This window comes from Microtus ochrogaster, unplaced genomic scaffold (genome assembly GCF_000317375.1).
Source record: "Microtus ochrogaster isolate Prairie Vole_2 unplaced genomic scaffold, MicOch1.0 UNK2, whole genome shotgun sequence".
Classification (NCBI taxonomy): Eukaryota; Metazoa; Chordata; class Mammalia; order Rodentia; family Cricetidae; genus Microtus; species Microtus ochrogaster.
Window position 1 is genome coordinate 2,691,666 of NW_004949100.1, and position 15,373 is coordinate 2,707,038.

The following is a 15,373-nucleotide window of genomic DNA, read 5'->3' on the forward strand; positions in this document are numbered from 1 at the left end:
GACAGTTCTCACAATGTGCATCAAGGGAGCAAAACAGCTTTTCTTACTCACCACCAAAGCTTCAGAGTAGAAGAAATATTATCAACTCATATTATCAACTCATATACCAGTTATACCATACCTGAAGTGTTATATAAACAACCTGTCCTGAGTTTAAATAATCAGATCACATGATGCTACATGAAAGCATTGGATACATCTTGTGACTAGAATGTACTGGAATGCATATTTACCCACTCAAACATCTAGCTGGTCTACCACACATTCTACAGTTGCTACTGGGAATTACAAAGGGGAGAAACTAACTTGATCCAAGGTTATAAAAGATATTGACGATATATCAAAGTGTTTGCTTGTTAATGGAATGTAAAATTCAAAATAGCTTAACTAATTATGATCATATGTAAAATTTTTATACCAGGATACACAGGTATATTTAATGTACTCATTTAAAAATAACCACTAAAATAACTTTACTGAAATTAAGTACAAATTTTGTATATGCTTGAACCACACTTTGATGAAGTATTATCTGTAAGTTGAAAAGTATCTTCTTTGTAAATTCTAAAATACAGATTCAACACAAGTCCTTCAGGTATAGAGTTATAAATGAATTAAACAAATGTAAGTGTTTAACTCGTAAGACATTATGTTCATCATCTGACCATTTTCACTTCATTTCTAAGCAAATGCCTTAATTAGAATCACATGGAATTATTCTAATACAAAAATACTCTGATCAAGAAATGTTAATCACAGCTGGCAATATTTTGTGTGATTTTTAACATAACTTCTGACACAGGGTGAATCATAAACTGATCAAATATGAAAGCAGAGAGGACTTTTCATAATACACTTGATACCTTTTAGGTCAAAGGCTATTACATTAGAAGAAGTGAAGAACAAAATCATAACTGTTCTATAGAAAGTAAAACTTTCAAAGTCACCCAGATAATATCATATCTTCCAGAATTTATGAAAATACTAAATTTTATAACATATATGCCACCTACTCTTTTTTATTACATCTTCCACATCTTTAAACACAAAAATCAGCTTGAATTACAATCTACTACTTAAGCAAAAATTTATAGCAAATAAACATAGAATATTAGTACTGGCAGTTTGTCTAATGAGATGCTGCTCCAAATATGCAAGCTTGGCAAATGACAAGCAGAGTGTCACTGGAAATTAAAAGTAGCAGCATTTTCTGAAGAGCTGCAGTGACCAGAGACTGTAAATGCCTTACTCAATTCAAATTCCTAATGATTTTCCCAATTGACAAGATGATATAAGAATATAGACTCCTTAAAGGCATAGATTATATTGCAACATCTTACATGTTTTTCAGGAGTAAAATTTAGGGGAAGGGCAAAGTGGAATACTGTTGATGTGATTTTTTCTCTCCTATGGAAAATGACTTGACTTCTTTAAAGGAAAGGCCAATTCATCCTTTGGATTTTGCTTTTCTGAATCTACATGAGCCATGAGAAAAAAAGTGATAGATGGCTTGACTTGGAATCTGTGGTAAAGGTGTCTATGTCTGTTCTGAAATGTAGATTAGCATGCATTCCTGCAGATCAGGGCTTCATATCCTTCAAGTGTAAACTTATATTCATCAGGTTATTTTCTGCAGTTTATTGGGCGAAGTTTGAAAAGTCCATGTTAACGATAACATACTGAAATCATCTGAGGCATTTTGATAAAAAAAAAATAATTGCATTTGGATTATTGTGAAAATAAAAAGCAACTATCAACATCTGAATAGTTTAAAAGGATGAAAGCAATTAATTACTGCTGTCCCAGCCACCCTCTGCCTTTGGTCTACTTATCACTTCATTCCATTTCAATAGCTGTCTAGTGCCAGCAAATTAAGAAGTTAGTTGCTAAGTAGGTAGCTTTGACAAAAGATGACAACTGAAGTGATCTTATAATAAGAAATTTTGAGATATTCTCTGGCTAAATGATTTGAAACTGTTTTATTCATACAAGGCGGTAATTCAATTATAAATAGTTTCTTAAACTGAGTGATAGGAAAATGTGAACGTACGGATTGAGAGAATGGATAGGAATCAAAGAAGAGTTTAATTTAAGAAAAAAACTGCACAAAAGTAGAGTTTAGAAATCTTAAACCACAGATATTATTCAATCATAAAGGCGTTCAAAACTCTGAATGCCCAGAATGAGAATAGATGTTAATGTCAAAATTGAATATCATATTATTTCACTTAGCTGAGTGCTCATTTTGCTCCATGCAAATATCTTTCTTCTTGTGTCACCACTGTAGAAATCTTCTTCCATATGAAAGCTTTCAGTGACACTTGAGTTGCCTTATAACATTTTGTGGTTTTTGGCAGAATTTAATTTCTGCAGGAAATACGTCTTCCTTCCAACATAACAAGGTTTCTGCTGAGTCAGCCACTGAGCAATTGTTCCAGTAGATTTGGGGACTTTGCCGACCTTAACGTGATAACTGCAACTGGAGGCATATAAATTCTGCTTCTTCAAGGTTTTACAACAGCGCCTTGCCTATTGTAGTTTAAATATTTTAAATCAGACTATTTGCTTTCTCTTTTCAATTTCTTATATGATTACCTATTAGTTTGAATACTTGTCCACAAATTTTCAATATTTTTAAAGTAAGAAAACATAATATTGATAGAATCTTAAGCAATATTGAAGAATATTACATTAAAAATAATTATGTTTCTAACTGTACATATTATGTTTCTAAATGTACATCTCCCATTATCGTGAGTTTTCTATGAAGAATTCAGATATTTGAACTTAGTATTTATTATTTTACAAATGTTAACCAGTATTTTCCTACTTTTCTCTCCTTAATAATTGTAAACTAAATAATATAAAATATTAAGATGAATTTAACTATTGTTTTAATTTTATTTCTCATAAAACATTAGCAAAATTTTACTCATAATCATTTATCTTTAATGTGTATGAAAGTAAGGAATACAGGAACTAAAGAAATTGCTTAGTGGTTATGAGCATTTATGACTCGTTGGAGAGCATCAACTCAAGTAATATTCCTGTAACTCCAGCTCAAAGGATCAGTATCCTCATTGACCTTCTGATTATCCATACACACATGCATGTTAACATATATATGTATACACACACATATACACATGCACATGAACACACTGAGACATACTCACATAATAAGTATAACAGGACTTTTTAAAGGCATCAACATAAGAAATTTGTACATTTTTACTTTTACACTATATAAGGTCATACAAAAGTATTCAATAATTTGAAAATTATTGTTTTTGATTTTAAAAGAAACTTGGAAATTAGCAATAAGGCTTAGTTGTTTAGAGTGTGTTCTTTAGTCCTGGATTTGATCCCAGTACTTCATAAACCAAGTTTAATGGTGCATGTGTGTAATTTCAAAACTAGAAAGTTGGAGGCAGTAAGTCAAAAGTTCAAGTTCATTCATAGCTTCATAGAACAGTGGAGGTCTTCCAGGGATAATGGACACCCTATCTCAACTCATTTATAAGAACAAACAATGTACAAAAATTGGATAAGCATCTCATTTATTTAAACCTCACTCTTACAGGCTATTTCATAGGGCCTTATATTGGGTTCTGAAGTTTTTTCTACAGTATCTAGATGATAGATAGATAGATAGATAGATAGATAGATAGATAGATAGATAGATGATAGACAGATAGAGTACATATAAAATGTCACTTTAATTACAATTATCAAAGTCCTCAATATTTTTCTGTTGTCATTCCTCAACATAAAAGTATTATGTTATCTGTATTTGACCATATTAGAACTATTGATTTAAAATTACTATTTGAGTAACTGATAGTTTCATAAAAACTATTAAAAAAGTTTGGTTGCAATTGAACTAAAATCCCAACAGTTTATGAAATTGTTCTAAGTATGCTTCTGATTTTTGCACTACTGTTTTCGAGGTAGCATTCTCAGCAGTGATGATTGTAAATAAAGCATTCCGGGCAACTTGAAAAATGTTGAGATACAGTATCCCTTAGAATCAAATGCTCAGCAAGAATTAACCTTTGATATAATAGCAAGCATATTGCCTTATTTACGAGCACATTTGTCTTCACTGGGTCAATCTATGTTATAATTCTGTGTATAGTAAATTCTTTTAAATTACATTCCTTCATTATATTAGTAAATTTTGATTTGTACATGCATTTTATAATCTTACATACCTAGTATAGCATAAGAATTTACTAAAAACAAAGTAGTTGGGAATAGAATATTAAAACCTTGACCTACAAACTGCAAAATATAACACTGTTGGTATTAGACTGGGGTCCACTTTTTTCTCTTCAAGTATTGGTGTTGTTTTCAATTTTGCTTTCATAAAATTTAATAACTGCTCTCGGATTTTGACTATGTAGTTTTTTTTTTACCTTTTTCTTTATTCTTTGTGTCTTTCACATAATATATCTTAATCCCATTCATTTCCGTGTCCCTTTATATCCACCCTCTGCCCTTGCAACCTCCTCTCAAAATAAAGTAAAATGAAATTCAAAAGAAAAAAAAGAAAAATCAGTGTCATTGTGGAAGCTGTAGTGTGAGCAGAGAGAGTCCCATTTAAACATTTTTATCCATCTATCTTTACTTGTAAGTGTTCATTCATTGTAAAGGGTCATTGGTCATGTTCAAGGCCTTTGGTTTCTGCTGCGCTATTGATGCTGGGCCCTCACTGAGACTGCTCCTGGATGTCCTGTTCTTGCCTCTGTATCATGGAGATCCTGTAGCTTTCGGTCTTCAGATCCAGCCACTTCACATGCTGCACAGATAACAGATAGAGTGAATGTTGGGATGGGCCAATTTATAACCCTGATTTGGAGCCTGGGTCGTTACAGGGGTGGTCCTGAGTGCTGCAGCTGGTAAGGGACAGGGCAGCTCTCCTCCCTGCCACTGGCAGCAAGGGGCAGAGAAGATGAGGGGATCTCTCTTCCACCTTCAGCACCATATGGCGGATGAGAGGGAGAGCCAGATCTCTCACTCTCACGTTTTCCCGCCAGTTCACCAGCACTCCACCCAGTCAGTAGAGTCAGTTCTACTGTACTGCCCAGGTGAGATGTAGAACCCATTTTCCTGAATGCTGCAACTGGAAAGGGGGAGGGTCAACTGCCTCACCCACCTTCCCTAGGTGGTAGGGGAAAGGAGGAAGGGCCTCCTTCCTTTGCCCTTGGTGGCTTTTTGCAAATTCACAGCCGTGATGACCTAGGCACTATCATGTATAAAAACACCATGATTCTTAAAGTGAACCTATGCTCTTAAAGTGAACATTAAGATTTGAACCTTTTGATTCGCAAAATTTTGTAGGATTTCCCGGGTGCAAAGATTAGCAAACCTTCTTCATGGGTCCCCTCAGGATGCTATTTTTCAACATGTTCTTGGTGAAGTTCTGTAATAGAAGAGTGAGCTCAATTTCAGTCATTGATTGCTGATAGATTTTAGACTATTCTTCTACTCTTTTGCCTTTTTTTTCCTGATGAAAGACGATGAACAGAGCTACAAACAAAGCCAGGACTACATGCTCAAAGACAAACGACACTTGGTCCAGGAAGCACCATCCAGACCCCACAACACATTTTCCCAGCTCCTGCTTTGCTTCTGACCTAAATGGATTGAACTCTTCTTGTGTTTTCATTTCCTGGAACGTTCTAAGGTGAAAACTTCAGTCTTACCCTTTGGCATTAGGTACCATTTATGATCATATCTTTACTATTGTGTTAGAACAGAGCAGCTTCCAGAACCCTCAGGGAGTGCTCGAGGCCAAAAAGAAATAATATTCACCTAATGGTTGTTCTTCATGTTCCCAAAACAACAAGGCTTTACTTTTGGGAGATCTCTGTGGATATTCAAGGTTATTAATTCAATATAAAACTTTAGGTTCAACTATTTTACATATTTTAGTGAATATAGCTCAGAATGATTCCACGGTCTACTAAATTATTTTCATCTTTTAAAAATTCATATGTTTACTGAAATTTAATTATTTTTTGTTATTAAAAATGATATGGTATAATCTTTGAGATTTTATTGTTATTGTATATATTTAAAATCATTTAATCCCCACCACAACTATATTCACTTTGATTAAAACCATTTTGAAGTAATGGAAATTAAATCCATAGATATAATCACTCCTTTAAGTACATAACTTGTAGTTAGCAGTTTAAAATTCATGTCTAATATTACTTAAAAGCATATATATGTGTGTATATGTGTATGTATATGTGTATAAATACATTCATTCAATTTATATGTGTGTATTACATGAAATATTTATGCACAGTGCATGTCTGTGTGTAGAGAGACATTTGTTTGGCTCTAAGAAAATTTCCCTAACCATTTCCAACTATTTGTATTACACAAGTCAACCAGCAAGTCCACAAGATCTTCATGCCTTTAACCCTTTCGTAAGAGCCACATTACGCATGCATGCTGGCTCTCTGAGCTCTGGTCATTTTGCTTGCATTTCTGGCATTTCACCCACTGAGCAGTCATTCCATGCTCCTGACACACATTTAAAGGGCTTCAAATATTATCAGAGGAGGATAAATAGAGCATCAAATAGTAGGCATTGCAAATTAAAAATATTAATAGTCATAATGGCCCTTGAAACCAGATCAATGAAAGACCAAAGGCAAAAATAAGAAGCATAAAAAAATCTAGTAAGTAATTAGTGAAAAAGAACTGTGCTTTATAAAATTACAATTGTGTCTTTAAATGAAGATCTTATTACATGAAGAAAGTAGAGTCTCTCTATGCATCATATATTTTGTGATATTAACTACAATATTAAAGAAAAACAAAATTATCATGGTCTCATACAAGGTAATTAAAGTCAGTGGAGGCATTTCTTTTCCCAAGTACCTATGATTAAATTGCTTGGATTTGTAGAAAGTACATGATTAATTGTCCAATACCTAGCTAAATTATATAGGGCATTTATTTTTTTGGAGTTAAAAATTAAAGTATTTCTAGATTATTTGATCCTTAGTAACTTCTACAGTGCTTGAAATGTAGGTAATGACTTTCCATTACTATCAATAATATCAATATACAGTTGTTACATTAATCGAAAACAAAATCTTGACCACAAATTCTAGAAATGTCAAATGGCAAGTGTCATGCAGTTTTGATGATAAATGGAATAATTTCTCCATGACTACAAATTGAAAGGAAAGCTGAAAGAATAGTAAAGTATTAGGCTTTAAATGTGTTAGCAAGATCCATTTACAGATAATAGAGTTGAAATTAAAATAATGTAAGTGGTGCCTGTTAAATCACACAGATAGTGATATCAAGGTATTACAGGTTGGCCTTAATGTTAGGTAGAAAGACAGCCGCTCATGTTAACAGAGCGCAGGTTAAGGGTCAGCTGTTTTGCTCAGTAAATGCAGTATAAAATAATGAAACAATGCACCACTCTTTAGATGATGCTCTGTAGAAGAAAAAAAACTCACTTGATTTGACAGTCTTAGGAGGACACAGTAGCAGAATGAGTATTTGGAAGACTAAAATACTTCAGTAGTCTACAAACCCTGACCCCTCCCCACCCCCCATTAAGGCAGTTTGATCTTTTCCTGATTTGTTCTGCTGATTCAGTGGTCCCTACTGAAAACTAACACAAGAAGGAGTCACATCACTGGAGACAATTAAGATAAATCATGTGAATCTATGTTCTATGTCCTTCGTCATTCCAAATTCTATCCTTTTCCCACTCTACCACCTTAGGCAAATCTCCATATTTTTATTGTGTATTTGAATATGTAGGCACCCAATGCTTAATTTTAAAATCCTGATAACCTGAAATTTCCATGAATTTTAATTTACTACATATAATGTAACATATATAGTTTCCATCATGAATATACATTATTAGGAAACTAGCATCAAATAAAAGTAAAAAAAAATATAGAGCAGAGTTTATTAATTTATTAATATAAATCTTAAGCAGTTGACTTTTCTGATTTATTCAGATTGTAAGATTGAATCAGCAATAAATATATTGATATTAGGCAAAAAATTATACAAAATGAGAAAAATATAAAAGAATCAAGCATGTGTTGTGAATCACATTTTGCCTACCTGTAACTAAATGAACTTGGGACCAAGATTATTGTCTCTGTATTCAAATGGTCTCACTAATAGAAAAATGGAAGGGCTTAAGTACATACATACATACATACATACATACATACATACATACAAACAAAATCTTGTTTTTATTTAATCAACTTATTTCATTATTTTGTTGCAATATAGTACCCACTCTTCTTTTCCACAATGCTGATTAATCACTGGCACTTAAGTTCCTAACTATGTAACTGCAATTTCTTTAAATTAACATGCATGACTACCAAAGGGAGAGGCATAGGTTCTACACTTCTTGTTAGTTGCAGCCAAACTATAAATAAGCAACCATTTAGTGTGTAACTGAAAATTAGATTTAACTTTCTTGACATGACTACATTGCCAAAAAGCTAGCACTAGGATGTACTGGGTTCCAGAGCTCAAAATGTTCCCATAGGATGCCCATCTGTTGCTTAATTTTAATGATGTTTGTATATTAAAATAGATAATAATAAATACCTATACTGAAAGTGATAGCAAGTGTTAACCTTCCACTTTTTCTAAAGTAAGTTTCAAAGTATAATGTGGAATATAAGCAAAACAACGCATATTGATTTTAATATGTCCTCAGTCACTCATTGTCATTAACACATTTTATCAAAGTAAATCAAAACATTGAAACAGTAATTTATATCCATTTTCAAACCTGAAGTTAAGTAGAAATTTGAAGTTCAAGATTTATGTTTTAAAAATTTGGGCAAAAATAATGTTCCATCTGTCCAGCCCATACATTAACGAAGATTAGACAACTTCCCAGTGAACTGTAGCAGCTAAGCACATATGAAACTGAAAGGTGCAAGATGAAAGGTCAATTCGTTGGAAAGAAATGAATAACTGGTACAAATTCACTCACACAAATTTACATTTCTGCCAATTCATAAATTTCATCACACACATTCATTGGGCATGGATTGAGGCCAAAGGAAGTTAGCCGGACAGCATTGACATCAAATTTCAAACTAACTCATCTGGTCACACAGCTTGTTTGCTATGAATATATTCATAGATTCTCTTGAAATTTATAATACATTTAATGAAAGAAATTATGGTAGATGTTGATACAATGGTGTGATAGTTTAAATGAGAAATGCTTTTAGTAGGCTCTGATTTTAGAAGAGTCATTCCAAAGATTGGTGGAAATATTTGGTTAGGTAATATAGCCTTTTGGAGGAAGTTTCTCACTGTGGAAAGGCTGGTGACACTAAAGCCCAACTTCTTCCCATTTTGCTTTCTGATTCACTCTTATTTGACCTTTCTGTGTGAGCTCTCAGACTCCTGCTTTTCTTTCTTGCCTGTTGCTTGTTACTGTGTCTCCCAGTTATGGTGGGTGCTAATTCCTCTGGAACTATAAAGAACAATAAATTTATTCATTCTAAGTTGCTTTTGGTCATGGCGTTTTATCACAACAACAGAACAGTAAACAATACAAATGCTATCAAAATTAGTTTACATGTGAATCAATATATTAACTAAATGAGAAGAAATTTCATAATTACTGAAATATAAATGAAACATTATTGAATTATACTTTGTCTATGAGAAACAACATTTAAAACAGAATTTGGAAACAAAATTATCTGACAACTTCTAAGTAGCTTTATATTAGAACATTGGAAATAAAACTATAGATATTATTAATTTTAGACAATACAGACTGAGAACAAGTTATCCATACAAGCATAGAAAGAAAATATGGAGACTCTAAATTCCCCAGGATGACAGCATCCCAAACATCTATACACCTTACTTGAAAGTTCAAACAGAAGAGACTGAAACTGAAAAAAAAAAAAAAGATTTTTTTGTTAGTATTTAGGAATTAGGTATGAAAACAATAAAAGGATGTGAATCATCCTCCCAAATTTGTGGAGGCCTGAAAATGTGAGCCTAGTTCCACACTGACCAACGATCAGAGTTGGAACTTAACCTCTAGTTCCGTCAAGGTTTTCGTGCTTCTACCTCAAACAAAGGTCCCAGCTAGAAGAAGGTCGGAGTTTGGCTCTCTCGAGGTTATTGTTAACAGGTGTGGCTTATAGCCAGACCTTTTACTCCAAGAATAAAGAAGTAGTTCTGTTCCTACCTCAAACAAAAGTCTAAGGATCCAACTAAGTTCCATTTCCCTTAAAAAGAAAACTTTTGATTTCACCAAGGGAGTGGTATGCCTACAGAATGTTTTGGCCAAGGTTGTAAGCATGACTTGTTTTGTTCCGGCAACAGAATGTTAAACTATTGATGTGGCCCTTGACCTTCAACTGGTATGTTCATTTCCTTGTACCATGTTAAGGTAGTTTTTGTCTTATTCTTACCTTTTGGGTTCAGAGGTGTTTTAACCAGTTGGAAATTAAATGCATGTGAATTTCAGAACTCATTGGAATTCCCTCCAGATACTATTTTATATATGATTCTCCATTTTATTATTTTCATTCATGTCTTCATATTCTTTACTATATTTCTAAATCCCCAAGCCTCCACCCTTACAAGATGTACTTTTGTTGAGGTTGGTCCTCGACATACCACACAATTTCACAAACAAAATATGTCTTAACAACTTACATGGGCCATTCACCACAAATCTCCTTTTTGTTAGAAAATTGTAAATAAATTCTAAATAAATCACACCATAAAGTTTAAGAATGTGGTGTAATCAAATTCTAAATTAATAACATAAAATTTTGTAAGTGTAACAAGAGACTTCCAAACAGTATGCAGTCCAGATGAAAAGGGTTCAAACAATCATAAAAGCATGATGCAATGACTGAAAATGAAAAGAAATCTTAAGGAAATATAATGGACACAATAAAATATTATATAGCAGATGATTCAGAGTATTGAATGAATATTTAGAAGAAGGTGACATATTCAATAGCATCAACATCCATGTAAAGAAACTGAAGATCATAAATTTAGTCTAAATGCTGATAAAAATTAAAAATAAATGGACCACAAAAGTTTATGAATTCATAAATTTTAAAAGAGAGATGAAAAGCTAGTGAAACCAAATTTGGACCTTTCTTTTCAAATTTGTTTTAATTCTTTGAGAGTTTGATTCTTTTAAAAATATCAAGGGAAGCCGGGCGGTGGTGGCGCACGCCTTTAATCCCAGCACTTGGGAGGCAGAGGCAGGTGGATCTCTGTGAATTCGAGACCAGCCTGGTCTACAAGAGCTAGTTCCAGGACAGGCTTCAAAACCACAGAGAAACCCTGTCTCGAAAAACCAAAAAAAAAAAATCAAGGGAAATATTAAACTCAGCCTACTCATTCAAAAGATGAAAAGAAAAGAAAGAAAACACATAAGTTTTTAATATCGGAGTTAAGTCATCTCTGTAGATTCCATGGCTCTTTACATGTAAATAAAGGAATAGTATGATCATAAATTTTTATTTGAATAAAATTAGACACTTCTTTCAAATTGAAACTAGTAAGTTCACTCCTGTAAATATAGATAAATGAAAGTCACTTAGCTTGCCCAAGAAATTGGATTTAAATTTTATAAATCTTCCAAATTAAAAAGCATTGTGCCATAGTATTTTACTAGGATTTTCACAGGTATTTCAGGAAGTATTAGTACCAGCTTCCTAATCTTGTCCTGAAAATACTGTCTGATTGATGTGAGATATTTTTCTGTATATGAGTTGCTCTTATAGGTTAATGAATAAAGCTTTCTTGACCTATGACAGGGCAGATTATAGTAAGGCTGGAATAAATATATAGAATGAGTAGGGGAAGTCAAAGAGATTCGATGTAGGTGCCAAATGAGAACGACACACAGGAACCTTACTAGTAGGCCACAGCCTCTGAATGTGGCTGACAATTGGGGAAGACTGAGAAGCCAATGATAATGGCACTGGGATTTGTCTCTACTGCAAGTACTGGCTTTGTGGGATCGTATTCTATTTGGGTGCACGCCTTCCTAGGCCTGGATGGAGGTGGGAGGTCCTTGGACTTCCCACAGGGCAGGGTATCTTGCCCTTTCTCAGGACTGGAGGGGGAGGAGGGAGGGTGTTTGGGGGAGCAGGAGAGAAGTGAGAGAAAGAAGGAAGTGGGAATTTTGATTGATATTATTCATAAAGTAATAAAACAGAAAAAAATGTGATAACAATTAATAAGTGGTTAGTGTTCTAGAAAAGAGTGTTAATACTTCTGTGTGCAAGGTTTTTGACTGAAGGGATAGTAAAATGTCACTGTGCTGTTTTCCCAATAAATATAGAGATACATGCTCCTTCCTGTCAGATTTCAAAATATATGGTCTTTAAAAATATTTGGGTTGTTGACAGCTACCTTTGTATGGTTATTTCTGTTAGTTTTCACTCCTCAGAGTCAATCAGGTGTCTGCTCAATGTAGAAGTTAACAGGCACTTAGGCACTTGATCAGGATTATATACTTCTGCAGATGTAATATTTATTCTTAATTTGGCACAACTTATATTTAATGAATATTTTTTCTGTACAAAGGGAATGGGGTATCAATATGATAGCCAAAGCACTTTGAAGTTTGATTGCTTTTCATTTAGAGGTATCTTAAAGTATGATTGACATTTTGGCACCTGGAATGAATTTAAAATAAATAGTTATAACCTGTGGTTCTGATTCTGTATAAATTCGCTTGTTTTAACTTTCCTACTATGCTTGCGTGTGATGATTGGCATGATAATATAAACCTATGGGATCATATTTATATATGTTTTCCAGCTTTAAGCAATCAGTGTGTTATAGTAATAATTAAATTAAAACTCATAAAGATGTTAAGTAGAAACTAGGTATACACATCAAAAGATATATTTCTTAAAAGTAAACCATATTAAAAAGTAATTTGTACCTATTGGTATAGTGTCCATATGCCCTATTAGATAAATCAATATTTAAAACCTCGTTTTGCTTCCTTACAATTTTCCAAGTTCTAGTCTTGCTAGAATTACAATTTAAAAAAAAACCCCAAAAATAAATAAAGACAATATTATAACTGTGTATACTTAAACCAAACTTACTTTCTTGTGAGCCTGAATTTCATTATTAGATTTCTGGCTATTTCTGGTCTTCCCAGGACTTCTGATCCCACTTACAGACATTCATTTTCCTGCTGTATCTCACTTTAATTTCCTGTTGATGTTCCCAGACTGAGCCCTGAGTTTTCTCGTTTTTCATACAAGAACAGCAGTTTCTTAGTCCTACTCTGGCAACTTTAGTTACCGCCATTATTTCATCACCAACTGAAATTATACTAGAGGCTATGTTTTAAATGTTTGAATTGGAAAAATGAAATTTAGTCATAGCAATATCTTCAAATATAGTGATGAGGTGGCCCACATTATCATAAACAGTTACTTTCACAAGTCTGCATCACAGTTGTGTTTTTCTGTCTAAGATCTGCTTATTTATCTTGGATATTTATTTATTCTTTCTCTATATGAATTTGCTATTATTGCAGGTTTCAGAGATTTTCAGAGATTGTAAGACTCTTTATTTTATGTTTTAATTGAGTATATTCCAAAGTCTTAATTTATTTTAATTTGAGAAAGTTAAAAATGTATATATTATTGCATTATTGTGAACATTTTCAGATTAATATTTAGTGTTCAGTAATACATAGTAATTAAAATGTTTGTGCTTGAATATAAATCTCCCTAATCAAATCTACATATAATGTTCAGTAAGGAACAATTGGTGTATAAATACTGCTCAAACTCTAATATCATGTGAATTTGAAGATTTAAGTTTTAAGAGGTCATATTCAAGATACCTCTCAAAAAATATGTACTGTGGTTATATTGCAAAGTCTCACATCAAGAGCTATCAAACCTTCTTAGATTAAATCAAAGATTCTCTGTTTTTATAAAGAAATAACCTATATCCATTAACATTTAAAATGTTTCTCAAAAATTTTTCCCATATAAGTAAATACTGTGACCCACCCCTAAGTGTGACTACTATAACATTGTGGCAACAGGAGCAATCTTGCTTTATTTTAGAAGAGATTGCAAAACAGAAATATGAAAGAGGAGGTAATGAACAGATATTCATAGGTGCTCCCTGTGAATGTAATCTCTAATGTTTTAATTATACCACATTATTTACCTTGGAAACAAATCTCTGAGTTCAATGTTATTATCTCCATTCACGGAGGCAGGAATTAAGGATCATAGAGTCAAATTCCTTGCTGAGTATCATGTAGCTGTTAAAAGGAAGACTCAGAATTTAATCAGCGTTCTATTCTTGCCTCCCATAAAATATTACCTTATTACTGTAACACCCTGTCCTTCTATGAGTGCATAATTCATATAATACAAACACACACAAATAAGAAGGTTTATGCTTTAAGAAATGAAGAGGTAAAAGAGAAAAACTCCAATTTTAAGTAACAAATAATTATAGCATTGGTTCATGATCATAGCCATATAAAGACAGTTTTATGCAGATAAAAACGATTGTTATTGTATTTTTCAATTTTAAAGAGGAATATATAAATGTTCAAATGAGATGACTTACAGGATAATGTCTTGTATCCTCTCTTGCAGGAGACTAAGTTTGTGTTTTGTAAGAACAACAAAAACAACAAAAAATCACCTGTAATCAAATTCTAGGTCCTCATCTGATGATATCATCTGATCTCCACTGGCTACTTAGGCACATTATTCTCATGCATATAAATCTAGAATACAAGTCCTTAACCTAAGGCTCAGTGGTCATCATAGAAGAGGAGAGGGAGAGTGAAAGAGTCAGAATATAGGGACATTTTCAGTGAAAATTTGTTTCCTAGAAATGTTAGAAGCTTAACCTATGTAGTCTCATTTCCTAAACATGAGTTGAACAAGGGCACTAGCAATACACGTGTTAATATAGACAGGGGAAAACCCATAAGACCTCAACCCTAAACAAGGAATTACAGATATGCAAGAAACGTTGAAAGCCAGAATCCAAGGGAAAGATTTGAGAACCCTAGAAATATTTATATAAATAGCATTATACACCCTGAGCAAGTTTCATTTACGTATTTAACATTACACACACACACACACACACACACACACACACACACACACACACACACACACACACAGAGAGAGAGAGAGAGAGAGAGACAGTAGTGGCCCATGGCTGAAATCCCAGCACTCTAAAGGTGAAGGCAGAAGGCTGAGGAGCCCAAGCTAGTTAGAGGGCTACACGAGACTCTTTAAAAAGGCATCAAAACAAAACAGAGACGAAAACATAAGAAAAA